This window comes from Geotrypetes seraphini, chromosome 5 (genome assembly GCF_902459505.1).
Source record: "Geotrypetes seraphini chromosome 5, aGeoSer1.1, whole genome shotgun sequence".
Lineage (NCBI taxonomy): Eukaryota > Metazoa > Chordata > Amphibia > Gymnophiona > Dermophiidae > Geotrypetes > Geotrypetes seraphini.
In genome coordinates, this window is record NC_047088.1 from 173,569,667 (window position 1) to 173,587,435 (window position 17,769).

Consider the following 17,769-nt stretch of genomic DNA (forward strand, 5'->3'; position numbering starts at 1 on the left):
CCAAAATTAGCATCCTTGGGTCTAAAAATATTTAGCTATGCAGATGATATTACTATCATCGTGCCATACAACTCTTTCCATTGCTTCTATCAGAAATGAAATAGAGGGTCAACAGATAATATCTTTCGATATTTAAGATAATTGAAACATGGATGCCAGAATTTAAGCTGAAATTGAACCCAGAAAAGACAAAGATTGTGTCTCCAGGTCAGAATCCTACAGAAACATCTTTTCTGTTAAATAATACCACTCATCTTATTCATTCTACCATTAAGATCTTGGGTATTATTCTAGATCGATACCTAGCTATGTAGGATCAGGTAAATGCTTTGATGCGAAACCTTTTTTATACTTTGTGGAAACTGCGTAGTATACGATCATATTTTGACACTGCATCGTTCCAACTATTGGTTCAATTGTGTTAAGCCAATTGGACTATTGTAATATAGTATATTTGGCAGGTTCTCAAATGAATTTATCCAGGCTGCGCATTGTCCAGAATGCAGCAGTCCGCCTGATTTATGGATTGAAAAAGTTTGATCATGTGAGTCCTTATTATCGGAATTGCACTAGTTTCTTATGGAGGCTCAAATCAAATTTAAATTTGGTTGTCTTTGTTATAAAGTCCTCTTTGGCATGGCATCCACGTACTTATCTGAATTATTTGCTTTTAAGTTTCAAGTTTATTAGTGTATTTGATTAATCGCCTATTAAAATTACTAAGCGATCTACAAAATCAATAAAAAGCAATAAAAAGAAACTAACAATATACATAGTGGTAACATATTAAACATACATGAGTCGGGAGGAAAAAAGGTTAAAAGTTACAATTTTTACATTTTTCAGTAGAAAAATAAAGGAAAATACAAAAGGAGGGGATGTTAAAACCATAGCATTATTAAAAGCATCTCCAAAAGTGTAAAAGTTTAAAATATTAAAAGCATCATTAAATAAATAAGTCTTTAATAATTTTTTAAAAGTTGTGATGTCTTTTTCAATTCTAATGTAATGTGGTAGGGCGTTCCACCATTGAGGTCCCATCACAGTGAACATGTCTGATCTACGTGTTCCGATAATTTTTAGAGAGGGTAATGTAAGCAGATTTTGTCCAGATGAACGAAGTGGTCGTTGTGTACTATGTGGGATTAAATATCTAGATATAAATAAAGGTTCATTTGATGCTAGTGTTTTAAAAATGAGTAATATTATTTTAAATGTAATCCTGTGACCGATTGGTAGCTAGTGAGCATCTATTAGCAAAGGTGTAACATGGTCATACTTTCTTGCATTATATATTAATTTGATGGCCGTATTTTGTATTAGTTGTAATCTCCTTTTTTCTTTCTGTGTAATATTGAGAAGAAGGGCATTACAGTAGTCAAGTGTAGATATTACTAATGAATGTATAAGTATCTTGATTGATGTTAAGCTAAGAAATTTAGCAATTGAGCGAATCATTCGTAATTTATAAAAACAGTTTTTAACTGTAAGAGAAATGTGTTCATGATAATTCAGTTTGTCGTCAATTGTTACTCCAAGGATTTTAACAGAGGAGACTAAGTTAAGTGGGATATTATTAAGGATTTGACAGAGTTAAGTCTTTTTTCCAAGAAAATAACATTGATTTGGTTTTATTTATGTTTAGTGCTAATTTATTTGTATTAAGCCAGTTTTGTACTATTTCCAATTTATGATTAATAGATGTTATTTCAGTGTTATTTTCCGGATCCAAGTGATGAATAAGTTGAATATCATCTGCATAAGAATATGGAATAAAACCTATGGACTGGCAGATAACTAATAAAGGAGAAAGAAAAATATTGAAAAGTAAAGGTGACAGTATAGATCCTTGGGGGATGCCGAATGAGGAGGAATAAGTTGCGGATTCATCGTTATTAAACCTGACTAAGGAATTACGGTTTTACCCAATCTAAGCATTCTCACAGTTCACATAGCCTTTTTAATTTTCCATCAATTAAAGGCTGTCATTACCACCAAATTGCTTTTATATCAGGTGGCTTTCTGGGATAGTGAATTGAAACCTTTGTTATTGAGTTCCTTGTCTTATAATCATTTTCAAAAGCTATTGAAGACACATCATTCGTCAATTAATTATTTATTTCTAGTCTGCATTATTTGTTAAATTTTGTAAACTGCATCGAACTTACCGGTTATGTGGTATAGAAATAACTTGTTATGTTAAGTTATGTAACTTCAAGCACTGGTTGCGGATCCTCCTTTCACAGTGTTTCACCATGACAAAGTGGTGCTTTGCACACATCCCAAGTTTCTTTAAAAGGTCGTCAATGAATTCCATCTTAATCAATCTATTGTACTTCCTGCATCCTTTCCTAAGCCTCATTCTCACCCTGGGGAAACAGCTCTTCACATTCTGGACTGCAAAAGAGCATTGGCCCACTATTTGCAAAGAACTCAGTCTCATAGAACATCTTCTCAACTTTTCGTCTCCTTTATCCTAACAAGTTGGACATCCTGTATCCAAGAGAACGATTTTCACATGGATGGCCTCTTGTATGTCCTTCTGTTATGCTCAGACTGGGCTACAACCGGAGAGTCATGTCAAAGCCCACAAAATTAAAGCTATGGCAGCTTCAGTTGCTTTTCTTCACTCCACTCCTATTGATGAAATCTATAAAGCTGCTACTTGGTCCTCAGTTCACACATTCACATCACACTACTGTCTGGAATCTTATTCCACATGAGATGGTCACTTTGGCCAAGCAGTAAAATTTATTTTCCTAATGGCCAACTTTCCCTCCATCCCATTCTAGTAAGCTAGGGAGTCTCACATGTGAGAATATGCTGCCTGTTTGTCATGGGATAAAGCACAGCTTCTTACCGTAAAAGATGTTATCCAGGGACAGCAGGCAGATATTTTCACAACCTGTCGGTAAAATCATCTGTAGTACCTGAAGATTGGAGGGTGGCCAATGTTATGTCAATTTTTAAAAAGGGCTCCAGAGGAGATCCGGGAAATTACAGACTGGTAAGCCTCACTTCAGTGCCGGGCAAAATGGTAGAAACAAATATATAAAATAAAATTGTGGAACACGTAGACAAACGGTTAGGGTTCTTCAGCTTGGAAAAGAGATGGCTGAGGGGAGATATAATTGAAGTCTACAAGATCCTGAGTGTAGAAGAACGGGTACAAGTGGATCGATTTTTCACTGTGTCAAAAATTACAAAGACATGGGGACACTCGATGAAGTTACAGGGAAATACTTTTAAAACCAATAGGAGGAAAATTTTTTTCACTCAGCAAATAGTTAAGCTCTAGAACGCATTGCCTGAGGTTGTGGCAAGAGCGGATAGCATAGCTGGTTTTAAGAAAGGTTTGGACAAGTTCCTCGAGGAAAAGTCCATAGTCTGTTATTGAGAGAGACATGGGGGAAGCCACTGTTTGCCCTGGATCGGTAGCATGGAATATTGCTACTCCTTGGGTTTTAGCTAGGTACTAGTGAACTGGATTGGCCATCGTGAGAACAGGCTACTGGGCTTTATGGACCATTGGTCTGACCCAGTAAGGCTATTCTTATAAATAAAACAATAATCCCAAGGCTCTCTATAGTAGTCTAAGAAGGTTTAAATAATTAACTGAATAAGATGCAGACAGTACTCCAGCAGCAGCAAGAAGGGTGCTATCCAGTCTTTTGCACTGTGTCACATGCGTGACTTTCTCCCAGTTGGCAAGAAGTTATGTGTGTGCTCATTGCAAAGAGTTCCTAGCTTTAAAAAACGAGTATGTTCCCTTTAAGCAGACTTGGAGGAGCTGAGGGAGACAGAGAAGTACATAGAAGAGACCTACAGGGATGTTGTAGAGAAGTCCCACTTCCAGCCTTGTGCTGCCTTGGAGGAGAGAGATCTCCTAGAAGGAAAGCATCACCCTGGTAAAGTAGAAAATAATCCTATAGATAGGACCTGCCCACCAGGGGATGCAATATCCTCTCGCACCGAGGAGGGAAGGGTTAGGACAGCTGTTGTAGTTGGTGATTTGATCATTAGGCATGTAAATATCTAGGTGGCTGGTGGGTGGGTCATTTGCATGCTTGGTGCGAAGGTGGCAGATCTCACATTTCACTTAGATAAGATTTTAGATAGTACTGGGGAGGAGCCAGCTGTCTTGGAACACATAGGTACCAATGACATAGGAAAATGTGGGAGGGAGGTTCTAGAAGCCAAATTTAGGCTCTTAGGTAGAAAGCTAAAATCCAGATCCTCCAGGGTAGCATTTTAAGAAATGCTCCCAGTTCCACTACAGGACCCAAGAGGCAGACAGAGCTCCGAAGTCTCAATGCATGGTTGAGACGGTGCAGGGATGAGGGATTTAGATTTGTTAGGAACTGGGTATCCTTTTTGGAAAGGGGAAGCTTGTTCCAAAAGGATGGACTCCACCTTAAACAGGATGGAATCAGGCTGCTGGCGCTAACATTTAAAAAGGAGAGAGAGCATCTTTTAAACTGAGATGGGGAGAAAGTTGACAGTCACCTAGGAGCAGATGATTTGGTGTAAGATATCCTTGAAGGATACTATTGAAACAGGATATGTAAAGTCCCAGCAGAGAGGTTTCAATAAAAGTGAAAGAAAACCAGGAGTGTTTAAGAGAAAGACAGAGTAAAAGACTCAAATTTTCCCTTTCATCTTCTCAGCAGACTGTAGTTATAAGGAAAAAAAAACACAATTTTATGTGTCTATATACAAATGCTAGAAGCCTAAAAAATAAAATAGGAGAGTTAGAGTATATAGCACTGAATGATGAGGAAGATATAAGAGACCTTGTGGAAGGAGAACAATCACTGGGACACTGTATTACCTGCATACAAATTATATCACAAGGATAGAGTAGATCAGATTGAAGGGGAGGGTTGCACTTTATGTTAAATAGGGAATTGAATCAAGCAAAGTAAACATTCTGCATGACATAGATAGCAGTGTGGAATCCATTTAGCTAGAAATTCCACGTGTGATGGGAAGGAATATGAAGCTAGGGCTTTACTACCGTCCCCCAGGACAGAATGAGCAGACAGATGAAGAAATGTTTTCAGAGATTAGGAAAGCTGGCAAATTGGGCAACAGTATAATAATGAGTTATTTCAACTATTCCTGTTGTGGGTTAAGCTCTATGTTGATTTGTGTTGAGTTATTTTCTGAGTCCTATGATGATTACGAACTTGCTTTATAATAATTGAGGATTGTTGCAGTGCTCCTCGATTTATTGTGAGGTTTCTGTTTTCTCCAGTTTTGATGTGTGAGAACTGAACAAACTTTTCCCCAACAGATGAGATTAGATGCTTTTGTGTACTTTGTGATTTCAATTATCCCAACATTGACTGGTTAAATATTATATCAGCGTGTGATAGGGAGATAAAATTCCTAGACGTCATAAATGATTGCTTTTTAGAGCAACTGGTGCAGGAACTGACAAGAGGAGGAGCTATTTTAGATTTGGTCCTTAGTGAAATGCAAGGCATAGTACAGGAGTTAACTGTGTTGGGTCCGCTGGGAAACAGTGATCAAATCTGAGCTTATACTGGGAGTAACATCGCAAAAGAAATCTACTGTAGAGGCATTTAATTTTCAAAGCGAGACTATAATAAAATGAGGAAAATGGTTAAAAAGAAGCTAAAAGGATCAGTTGCAAAGGTTAGGACTGTTTAAAGGTGTAGATGTTATTTAAAAATACCATCATGGAAGCCTAGACCAGATGTATTCCATGTATTAACAAAGGTGAAAAGAAGAGGAAACGAAGTTGGCATGATTAAAAACTGAAGTGAAAGAGGCTATTAGAGCCAAAAAACATGCTTTAAAGAATGGAAAAAGGATCTGAATGAAGAAAATAAGAAGAGACATAAGTACTGGCAAGTTAGATGCAAAGCATTGCTAAGAAAGTATATGAAGAGAAACTTGCCAAAGAGGCAAAAACTGATAACTATATTTTTTTAGGTACATCAAAGCAGAAAACCTGTGAGGGAATCCAGGGGACCGTTGGACGATCATGGAGCAAAAGGGGCACTCAGGGAGACTAAGGCCATAGCAGAGAGACTGAATGAATTCTTTGCTTCGGTCTTTAAGGAAGATATAAGAGATCTACCTGAACCAGAAATGTTTTTCAAGGGTGGTGATGCGGAGGCACTGAAAGAAATTTTGGTGAATCTGGAAGATGTACTAAGCCAAATCGACAAGTTAAAAAGTGATAAATCACCTGGACCATATGGTATACATCCCACGGTACTGAAAAACTCACATATGAAATTGCTGACCTGCTGTTAGTGATCTGTAATCTATCGCTAAAATCGTCTGTAGTACCTGAAGATTGGAGGGTTCCAGGGGTGATCCAGGAAATTACAGACTGGTAAGCCTGACTTCAGTGCCAGGTAAAATAGTAGAAACAATTATAAAAAATAAAATTGTGGAACACAAAGACAAACATGATTTAATGTGATAGTCAGCATGGGTTCTGCTAAGGGAGGTCTTGCTTCATCAATTTGCTTGACTTCTTTGAAGATGTGAATAAACATGTGGATAAAGGTAAGCTGGTTGATGTAGTGTATCTAGATTTCCAGAAAACTTCTGTCAGAGTTCCTCATGAGAGGCTCCTGAGAAAATTAAAGAGTCGTGGAATAGATGGCAAAGTTCAGTTGTGGATTTGGAATTGGTTATCGGATAGATGGTTAAATGGTAATTTTTGTCAATGGAGGAGAGTAAATAGCATAGTGCTGCAGGGATCTGTACTGGGACTAGTGCTATTTGACTTATTTATATACATTTTTAATTTATATTTGTAATTCTTAATTTGTAATCTACAGTGTGTATAGTGCCACCAGGGTAATGTAACAGAAAGTTCATGCTTACATCAACTCACTCCTTTGCTTGCAAAAAAAAAGTTTGGGCTCGCCTCAACTCAGTTCTTGGAGGGAACATTGTTTTCCACTCTTCAGGCTGCAGGCAGTGTGAGTGAAGTAAACACGCTGCCTTCAGCAGTCCCGGAAGCTTTCCCTTTGCTACAGCTTCTTGTTCCTGGATAGTCAGGAAGCTGTAATAGAGGGAAAGCCTCTGGGACCACTGAAGGCCCTGTAAATAGAGTTAAGAACACAGAGAGAAGGAAGTGCAACTGGGAAAGAAGTAAGTACAAAGACTGAGAAAACATGATTAGAAAAATAAAATAACCAGACAACAAATGTAGGAAAAGTGATTTTTTTTTTTTAAGTTAGTGATTGAAATGTGTCAATTTTGAGAATTTACATCTGCTGTCTATATTTTGTACTGTTCAGGAAGAAATGTTTTTCTTTCTATTTCTCTGTTGTTGTACCGCATGTAGAGTCTGGCATCATAGGGTTTTGTTCGTGTATATTAGGACTTTCAATTTGTAGTCCTGTATTTGCAGAGGGTTCATAGGTGTCGAAACAGGGGAGGCCACAGGGGCCATGACTCCCCCCAAAAATTGGCAGTCGTAAGATTTAGTTATGGCTTCCCTCCCTTCTCAATTCCCCAGCCCATGAGCATCTGTCCTTCCCAAGCCTCCAGCCTCTGAGCTTCTGTCCTTCCCTGCCTTCCCAACTACTTCCTAGCCTGTGCCAAATCTGTTCTTCCTTACCTTTCCAATCCTCTCCCAGCCCATGCAACTTCTGTCCTTCCCTGCTTTTCCCACCCCCTAGCCTATGCAGTATGTGTTCTTCCCCTCCTTTTCTAACCCCAGCCTGCCCCTCCTCCTCAAGAGGATCCTGTTGCACTGCCTCTCTACAGCTCCCAACTCCCCCATCTACCACCTCCCCAGCCACTGTAATTTTAAATCTTTGGGCAGTGGCAACTAGGTGAGAATGCTTCTGTTAGCCTAACCTGGAAGCCTTCATTATCCCAGGACAAGCAGACAGCATATTCTCACATGTGGGTGATGTCACCGACAGAGCCTCAGTACAGACACTTTAAAAGTGCATCACCACTTTAAGATTTCAGAAAGTTCACGATAGCCCACACCCCACATGTGTGAGAGCCTTCCCGCCTGACGTAGGAACGCGGCTCCTCAGTTCTTAGTTTTCCGCAGAGCTAAGAAGTCGTGTTTCATTGGTTGTTGAATTTTTCTTGCCTTCCCGCTCTCGCGTCTGTTATTTCTTTTGCCTTATCTTTTTCTATATTTTCTTCATTCTATAGAAATTAATAATTTTTTTTCTTAAAAGATATCTTTTCTTTTTCTGCTGTCTGCAGGTTTTGGCCCGGCGGGACCTTTGTTTCAGTCTCAGCCATTGAGTTTAATTTGGCTGAAGCGGTGTTCCCGTCCATGTCATGCCCGCTGACGGGTTTAAAAAAGTATGGTCGGTGTTGTCACACTATTTCCTTAACGGACCCTCATAGTTGGTGCCTGCAGTGTTTGGATACCAAATACCATGTTCAAATTTGTAAACGCTGCTCATCCTTACAAAAACGTACCATTAATCGTCATATTCTTCAACAGGAGAAACTCTTTGGTGTCACCATGGAAGGCGATGCACCGACTACACTGTCTACATCGAAGTCACCTGCATCGAAGACTTTGGCACCGTTAGAGGCACTCACATGGACACTGGCATCGCAGCACATTGCGCCCTCGGGTAAGCCGGCTAAGAAGCCATCTCCTTCCCCATCAGGGACGCTGGTCATGAAGGCATCAAGCCAATTCATGCCAACCAAACACAAGTCCCTATAGCGACCACTACCATTATTGAGGGCTGCTTTGTCATCGGAGTCATCCTCTCTAGAACGTGTCACAGCACCTGTGGTACCGGTGATAAAGTCCTAAGTACCGGTGCTTACTTTAAGGCAGAAGCTCGAAGCTTTTTCAAGAGGAGCTCAGGGACCAGTTTCAGTTGCTGCTCCCAACACTGACTCCTCCTGTACTGGTCCAGCCTGAGCCTAACATTGCCAAGAACACCGGCACCATCGATGCTCCATCCGTGTGTCCAGGGACTCGACACATTGATCCAGCCCTCCCAGTCCGTCACCGAAGCATCGATCTTCCAAGCATCAGTCTCCATCTGCTCATTGTCATACGTCCTCCTCAAGGCACTCTGACAGGAGCTCCATCAAGTCTGGGAAGGTGTCTTGAAAGAGAAAACATTCTGAGACTCCGACACCAGACTGGCACCAGTCAAAACACCGTTCTCCTTCTCTGCTGCAAGAATCCGACTTTCAGGAAGACTCCGACCCTGATCCATCTCCATCTACTACCAATGCTGATGACTCTCCTGCATCGAAGTCTCCGAGACGTTCTCCTGCTAGAGCTACTTCTCCCACTGAAAAGCTGTCTTTCACTAGATTTATACAACAAATGGGAAAGGATCTTTCAGTGAAATTGGAGGCTGATTCTAAGTACAGTGAGGAGTATCTCAAAACCTTAGACTACGATCATCCTCGAAAGGACATGCTAAAACTTCCTTTGTATGGGATCTTAAGAGAGACTTTATACAAGAATCTAGAATCACCACTGTCGGTACTGGTGGCTCTCCCAGGATTTGATAAACCTCAACTCCCGCATAAATCCCTTGTTGTAGAGTCTACTTTAAAAAAAGTCTACATTCTAAAGTTTATACATCAGTTCCTCTTGGTAGGAAGTAGAGAATGACACGGTGACAAAATTCATTACCGTTCCCGTCCCCGCGGATAACCGCGGGAAATAATCTCATGTCATTTTCTAGCGTCTATTTCAATCTCAATCCTTCTACACCAGCATTCTTCAAAGCAAAGCTTGCGGGTCAGTGGTTGTGGCCATTCATACTCTGATTCTTCCCTCTCTCCTTAAAAAATGAGATGAAGATGGTTTCCTGCGGTTATCCGCGGTGACGGGAACGGTGATGAATTTTGACACCGTGTCATTCTCTAGTAGGAAGGACCATACAATGGATAATTTTGGCCAATGAGTCTATCAAAATTCCATGTTGACTAATAGAGCCATAAACTACAATTTCTACTTCTCATGCTACTTGAAACATCTTATAAAGCAGTTTCCTGCATATCACAAATATATTCCTGCCTGTAAGTGGAAAGATTTTCAACATCTAGTGAGCACTGTTCTGCAATTGAAGAAGTATCTGGTACGTTCAGCTTATGACTTCTCTGAATTCACGTCCATGTCCGTGGCCATGAGGAGGCTAGCATGGCTTAAAGTCTCTGACATGGATGTAAACCATCAGGACAGACTAGCCAAAGTGCCTTGCTTGGGGGACAAGTTTTTTGGGGTTTCGGTGGATACTGCAACTGAAAACTCTCAGCTCATGAGACTTGATGGGACACCTTGGTTAAATTAAAGAAAAAACCTTCATCATCGAGACCTTTTAGGCCTGCTTCGTCTTATCAGAGGCATTCTTCAGCCAAAGCCTCTTCCAGTACGGCCTCAGCAAAAGAAACAAAAGTAGCAACGTCCTGCCAAGACACAGTCTGCTGCTCCTGCCAAATCGACTCAGTATTTTTGACATGTTACTGGAGATCATAGTTTCAATCCCCTTGATTCAACCTCTTCCTCAGCCAATCAGAGGATGCCTTCAACTTTTTATCCATCATTGGGAGCTCATCGCCTCCGATCTTGCAGATCATTCGCGAAGGGTACTCTACATTTCATTGCCCTTCCTCCATATCATCCTCCAAGAGAATCTGCTTTCAACCCTCGCCAGTCCTCTCTTCTTCAGGAGGTTCAATCCGTACTTCTCCTCAATGCCATCAAAGAGGTTTCAGTAGATCAGCAAAGCCTAGGGTTTTACTCCCGCTATTTTCTAGTGCCGAAGAAGACGGGAGGTCTGCGACCAATCTTAGATCTCAGAGCCCTCAACAAGTTTCTGGTCAGAGAAAAACTGCACATTATCTCTAACCACTCTATATCCCTCTCTTGGCTCACAATGATTGGCTATGCTCTCTGGATCTAAAGGAAGCCTACACTTATATCCCAATTCACCAGGCTTCCAGAAAATATCTCGGATTTCAAGTGGCTTCTCACCACTATCAGTACAGAGTCCTACCATTTGGCCTGACATCTTCTCCCAGAGTGTTCACGAAGTGTCTGGTTGTGGTGGCAGCAGCCTTGAGGGTCTTCAGGTCTTTCCCTATCTAGACGACTGGCTCATCAAAGACCCTTCCTGTAAGGATGTTGTTCTAGTGACAAATCACACTATTTCGTTTCTCCAGAACTTGGGATTTGAGATCAACTTCCCCAAGTCACAGCTTCATCCTTATCAAAGGCTTCAGTTCATTGGGGTTCTTCTCAACACTACTCAAATAATAATAATAATAATAAATTTATTCTTCTATACCACCATAGTCAGATAACTTCTAGGCGGTTCAAATCGAAGAGGGCTGGACAATCAGCGAATTACAGAAAGTAAATGGTGAAGATATAACATATTACACAAGGAATAGACAGAAGAAAAATATAAATTTAGTGTGGCTTCTGGTTAGGAGATCAATCGGTCAAACAGTACGGTTTTAATTACTTTCCGAAAGGCGCCATAGGTCAGCCTGGCTCCATTGATGTAGTTACCCAGCCAGGACTGCTGTTTGCTTGCTTGCTTGAAACATGAAAGATCTGTCCAAAAAGGATTTGTATTTACAGCCGGTGATCCTTGGGTATGCAAATGTGTTACAGTTTCTAGTTAACCATGTGGGGTTGTATAGTATGAAATGTAGGAGATAGGAAGGCGCTAGTCCCCAGGCCTGCTTGAAACAAATACATGCAAATTTGAACATTATTCATGCCTCCATTGGCAATCAGTGTAATAGTCTATAGAAAGAGCTAATGTGATCACTTTTCTTCAGTCTGAATATCAAGCAAACTGCCCTGTTCTGTACTATTCTTAATTTTCGTACTTTTTCTTTGGGATATCCAGATAGATGATGTTGCAGTAGTCCAGTATTGATAGAACCAAAGCTTGCACCAGTAATTTAAAAGAAGTAGAGTCAAAGTATTTTTTAATGGTCCTCAATTTCCACAATGTGCAAAAGCACTTCTTCACCACTATATTCGTGTGTTCTACCATAGTTAGGTGTGTGTCTAGTGTGATTCCCAGTATTTTTATAGTTTTAGCAATTGGATATTTGTGACCATTTAGATGTAGCGATGTTCTGGTTATTTTGTGCTTTGGGCTTGCCAGGACACTCTGATTCAGCTTTGTCATCAAGTGGACCAGCTCTACTCCATATCGGCCAGGCGAATGATGGTCCTTCTGGGCTATATGGCATCTACAGTCCACGTGACTCCTCTGGCGAGGCTCCATCTCAGAATACCTCAATGGGCTCTTGCCTCACAGTGGTCCCAAGCGACAGATCCTCTCTCACAACACATTTCTTTAACCTCGTCTCTTTGACAGTCGCTGCAGTGTTGGATGATTTCATCCAGTCTCTCCAGAGGTCTACTTTTTCACATGCCTTCTCATCAAAACGTTTTGACCACAGATGCGTCAACTTACGCCTGGAGGGGCACATCTGGATGGTCTCCAGACTCAAGGTCATTGGTCCACCACAGAACAGAAGTTTCATATCAATCTACTGGAGCTCAGAGCGATTTATTATACTCTTAAAGCTTTTCTACATCTCTTAAACAATCAAGTCCTCTTGCTTCGCAAGGGCAACCAAGTAGCGATGTACTATATAAACAAGCAAGGAGTCACAGCATCTCTCCTTCTTTGCTAGGAAGCTCAAAAGATTTGGCTTTGGGCGACTGCTCGAAACATTTACCTGAGAGCAGCCTATATTCAGGAGGAACAGAATTGTTTGGCGGACAAGCTCAACAGAATTCTTCAACCTCACGAATGGACGCTCAACTCTGCAGCCCTCCATCCCATCTTTGTTCAGTGGGGCACTCCTTAAGTGGACTTGTTTGCATCTCCCACAAGTTGCCCCAGACTTTACTCAGCTCTATGCGTTTCCACCTATACCTCTCATTCTAAAGACTCTTGTCCAATTCAAGTAGGAGGCCGCCACCATGATTCTCATAACTCCTCGGTGGCCCAGGCAGCCTTGGTTCTCCCTTCTACTTCAACTCAGTGCTAGGGAGCCAATACCTCTGTCGATATTTCCATCTCTTCTTACACAGAGTCAGGGTGCACTTCTACATCCCAACTTTCAGTCTCTACGCCTGACAGCTTGGTATCTCTCAGGCTGAATGCAGCTGAACTTCGCCTCTCTTGGTCAGTGAGACTTATTCTAGAAGCCTCCAGGAAACCAACCACTCAACAATGTTATCAGCTGAAGTGGACTCGTTTTTCCTCCTGGTGTCCTTCTTCATCACTACGATCCACAAGCCATTTCAGTTTCAGCGGTCCTGGATTACCTTCTCCATTTGTCTGATTCAGGACTCAAGTATACATTTATTAGAGTCAATCTCAGCACTATTACAGCTTTTCACCAACCAGTGGAGGGTAAACCTCTCACTGCTCATCCTTTAGTCTCCAGATTTATGAAAGGACTTTTCAATGTGAAACTACCTCTCAAGCCTCCTCCAATAGTCTGGAACCTTAATGTAGTTCTTGCTAGATTGATGAAACCTCCATTTGAGCCAATGTTTAAGGCTCATCTCAAGTATCTTACCCGGAAGGTTGTTTTTCTCATTTCACTTACTTTTGCCAGAAGAGTAAATGAACTTCAAGCACTGGTGGCAGACCCACCATTCACTGTGTTCCACCATGTCAGAGTGGTTCTTCGCATACATCCAAAGTTTCTGCAGAAAGTTGTCTCTGAATGTCATCTCAATCGGTTGTGCTTCCAGTATTTTTTCCTAAGCCTCATTCTCACTCAGGAGAAGCATCTCTTCATACTCTGAATTGCAAGCGAGCTTTGGCCTATTAAACAGAACCAAGCTGCATAAATCATCTCCCCAACTTTTCATCTCCTATGATCCTAACAAGTTGGGGCATCCCATCTCCAAGAGAACAATTTTCAACTGGTTGGCTTTCTATATATAGTTCTGTTATGCTCAAGCTGGACTGCAACTGGAAAGTCATGTCGCAACCCATAAAGTTAGAGCTATGCAGCTTCAGTAGCTTTTCTTAGATCTATCCCTATTCACAAAATCTTCAAAGCTGCTACTTGGTCCTCAGTTCCTACATTCTCCTCACATTACTGTCTGGAATCTTTTTCCATACAGGAACGGCACTTTGGCCAGTCAGTATTACAAAATTTATTTTCCTAAAGGCCAACACTCCCACCATCCCATTCTGGTTAGCATGGAGGTCCCCCACATGTGAGAATATGCTGCCTGCTTGTCCTGGGATAAAGCAGAGTTACTTACCATAAAAGGTGTTATCCACGGACAGCAGGCGGATATTCTCACAACCCACCCACCTTCCCTGATTGGCTTCTTAGCTGTCTTACTGAATTGGGGAGCTGCGCATCTACATCGGGTGGGAAGGCACTCGCACTTGCACAGTGCGAGCTATCATGAACTTTCTGAAATCTTAAAGTGACGATGCACTTTTAAAGTGTCTACATCATGGCTCCATCGGTGACGTCACCCACTTGTGAGAATATTGACCTGCTGTCCCTGGATAACACCTGTTACAGTAAATAACTGCTTTTTGCATGTCCCACCTACATGGTAACAGGAAGTTGCTGCAGTATTAAGGCTTCTGGTTCAGGCCGACAGCAACAGGTTTACTTCGTTGCCATTGCCAGCTGCCCAAAGATTTAAAATGACAGCGGCCAGGGAGGTGGGAAGTGGGGAAGTCGGAAGCTGGAGAGAAAGGTCATGCTACAGGATCCTGCTGAGGGGGGCTGGGGTTGGGGTTGGGAATAGAGGGAAGAACATATACTGCACAAGCTGGGAGTTGTGAAGACAGGGAAGGACAGATGCTGCATGGGCTAGGAGGGAGTTGTGAAGGCAGAGGAGGATAGATTCTCTCGGCTTGGGAAGGCAGGGAAGGACAGATGCTGCTTGGGCTGGGGGGGTTAGAAGGCAGGGAAGGACATGCATGGGCTGGGGTGTTGGAAAGGACAGATGCTGCACGGGCTGGGGGGTTAGGAATGGAGGGAAACAGATGCTGATCATGTTGGGTGGTGGGAAGAGAGGGTAAGATATGCTGCAGGAGGAGGAGGGAAGAGCAAGGGAGAATGGTTGTACTTAGGTGCATGGAGCTTGAAGGAAAGAGAGATACATGAGAGGACAAAGGCATAGAGTAGTTGAGTGAAATCAGACTCAGAAAAGTAGTTCCTTATTTTTTTTGGAGTTTTCACAGGTAGTAGAATGAGGAAGATACCACCTGAGAGATATGGTTGGAAATCAAAAGGTTGGAGTCAAGGAGTATTTCTAGGCTGCATGCTTGGTCCTTTGCTGTGATGGTAGTTGAGTCCCAGTGCAGGAATGGACGGGTACGGTTGCAGTGTTCTGTGCAGATCCAAAGGAGTTCTGTTTTGGAGACATTTAGTTGTAATTCCAAGAAGCGGTTTAAGAGCTTCATGACCTGGGAGTCTCGTTTTTCTCCTAGTGGTAGATATAATTGGATGTCATCCACGAAGGAGTGAATCTGTATTTGGGGGCTATGTCTAGGACTGATCTGTTGTAGAGATTGAATAATAGGGGGTATAGTGGAACCATTATTTGCTTGGCCGATATGGAGTGGAGCTGATCCACTTGATGACAAAGCTGAATCAGAGCGTTCTGACAATCCTGAGGAAGAAACGCTTTCATTTGAGTAGTGTTGAGCAGTTAGCTTTGGGATTTATTATTCAGGAAGGAGGTGAACCATCGTAATGCAATGTCTTGGATTCCAATTTCAAAGAGTTGTGCATTAGGGAGAGAGTGGTCGATAGTGTTGAACGCTGCGCTGAAAATACAGTAACACCAGAAGGATATCATTATCTTTATCCATGAGTTTCCAGCAATCATTAATGATGTCAAGAAGGACAGTTTCAGTACTGTGGAATTTTATGAATCTTGATTAGAAGGTGGATAGGGCTCCTTGTTTGTTGATGAAGGAGTATAATTGGTTTAGCACTGTTGTTTCCAGGATCTTGGAAATGAAGGATAGGTTGGAGGCAGGTCTAAAGTTCCTGGGCATGTTAGGGTCGAGTGTGGGGTTTTTTCAAGATTGATCTGATGACTGCTAACATCCAGATTGTGAGCACTAAGCCTATTTGTAGAGAGGTGTTGATGAGAGGGAAGATAGAGTCTACAAAGGCATCTTTCACAGACACTAGGAGGTGTGGCAAATTGGGGTCTAGGATGAAGCTGGAAAGGCAAATAGTGTCTAGTATCCTGGTGATGTCATAGTGGGAGACAGTTAAGTGAATTAGGTTCGCAGTTGTAGTTTTAATTATCTTTTCTGAGATGTAAGGGGAGTTGAGTCGAGGTGAGACCATATTTTGTTTACTTTGTCAGCGTAGTGTGAGAGTGATTCACTGTCGAGTTCTGTGTTAAGGCATTGGTTGTCTCCTTACAATGTATCTTTTTTGTTAGTTTAGAGGTTTTTTGATCTATTGGGGGTCTTTAATACTTGTTGGGAGTAGTATATCTTTTTAACCTCTAGGTTGACTTTTTTATATTCGTCATGCAGTTCCTTCCATTTGGACCTGCCATTGTTAAGTCTGGATTTATATCATTTACTTTCTGCTTTCCTTAGTTTTCTTTTCTTGGTTCTTGTCGGTAAACCAAGGGGAGGAGTATTTGCAGGGATAGTATTTGATCTCTTTGACTGGTGCTAGCCTTTTATAGAGGGTTTTTAACTCAGTGTGCCAATCCATGGCAGTCTTGTCAACAGATTCAGAATTAGGTTTTAATGTGCCCACTAGGTTGGAAAGGCCTATGGAGAGATCCTCTAAGTTGATAGCGTTGTTGTTGTATTTCTTCTTTTGTTGGGTTTGAATGTGATCAAATGGTAATTAGACCAGGGTACTGGATTGGGGGTGCAGCAAGGAGTTCTGTGGTGAGCGAAGTATCTTTTTGAATAAGGATTAGATCTAGAATGTAGCCCACAGAGTGGATTGGTGAGGGAACCATTTGTTGGAAGCCTAGGTCTGATAGTGAAGTGATGAAGTCTGCTGGGGATCTGGTCTCATTTAGGTAGCTTGCGAAGTTGAAGTCTCCAAGTATGATGACCCGGTTGTATGTGATGACCAGTTTGCTAAGGATGGATAGCAGGTCATCTAAGATGGCCATTGGAGAGTACAGTTCTCTTTATATAAAGTTGAAGGTTAGATCTCTGTTGTGAACCGCCATGAAGATGAGGCACTCTAGTGTGATGGTATCTATCAGTCTTGGATTTAGGCTGGACTTAATGATGGTGGCTGCACTTCCACCTCTAGTGTCAGTGCATGAGCAAGCTAGCGCTTGGTACTCAGGTGGGCAAAGCTCTGTCATTGTCTTTAAGCCAGGTTTTGGTAATTAGGAAGATGTCCCAGTTATTGACTGCAAGGTGAGCATTTAGTATAATGTCTTTGTTTATATTCCTTGCATTTGCAAGTGCAGCTTTGAGTTTTTTGGGTGTGGTTGAGGGGGATAGGCCTAAATTAGTGGGGTCTATGTTCTAAGGATTTGCTGCGGGAAAGGTGACTCAAGTCACCATATCTACCCTGGCTGGGATGGAGGAATACATGCTGGCAAAGAGAGTAATTGGCACGAGATAGGAGAGCATAGATTGTGGCATGGTGTTATCAAGACAGTTTAATTATGAAGGAATGTGCTGGCTAGGTTTGAGTTAATACACTTGTTGTAATACACTTAAGACTTTCTCAGCTATCTGTTATAGTATGACTGGTGATAACTGTACTATAGATCAGTGGTTCCCAACCCTGTCCTGGAGG

At 41.7% G+C, this 17,769-nt stretch overlaps 1 protein-coding gene across 1 annotated transcript in view; it reads left to right on the forward strand.

Annotated features, from left to right (window-relative positions):
- The window catches only part of BOLL (boule homolog, RNA binding protein), a 566,072-nt gene that overhangs the window by 298,160 nt on the left and 250,143 nt on the right, over positions 1-17,769 (forward strand). The gene's annotated exons all lie outside the window — the stretch shown is intronic.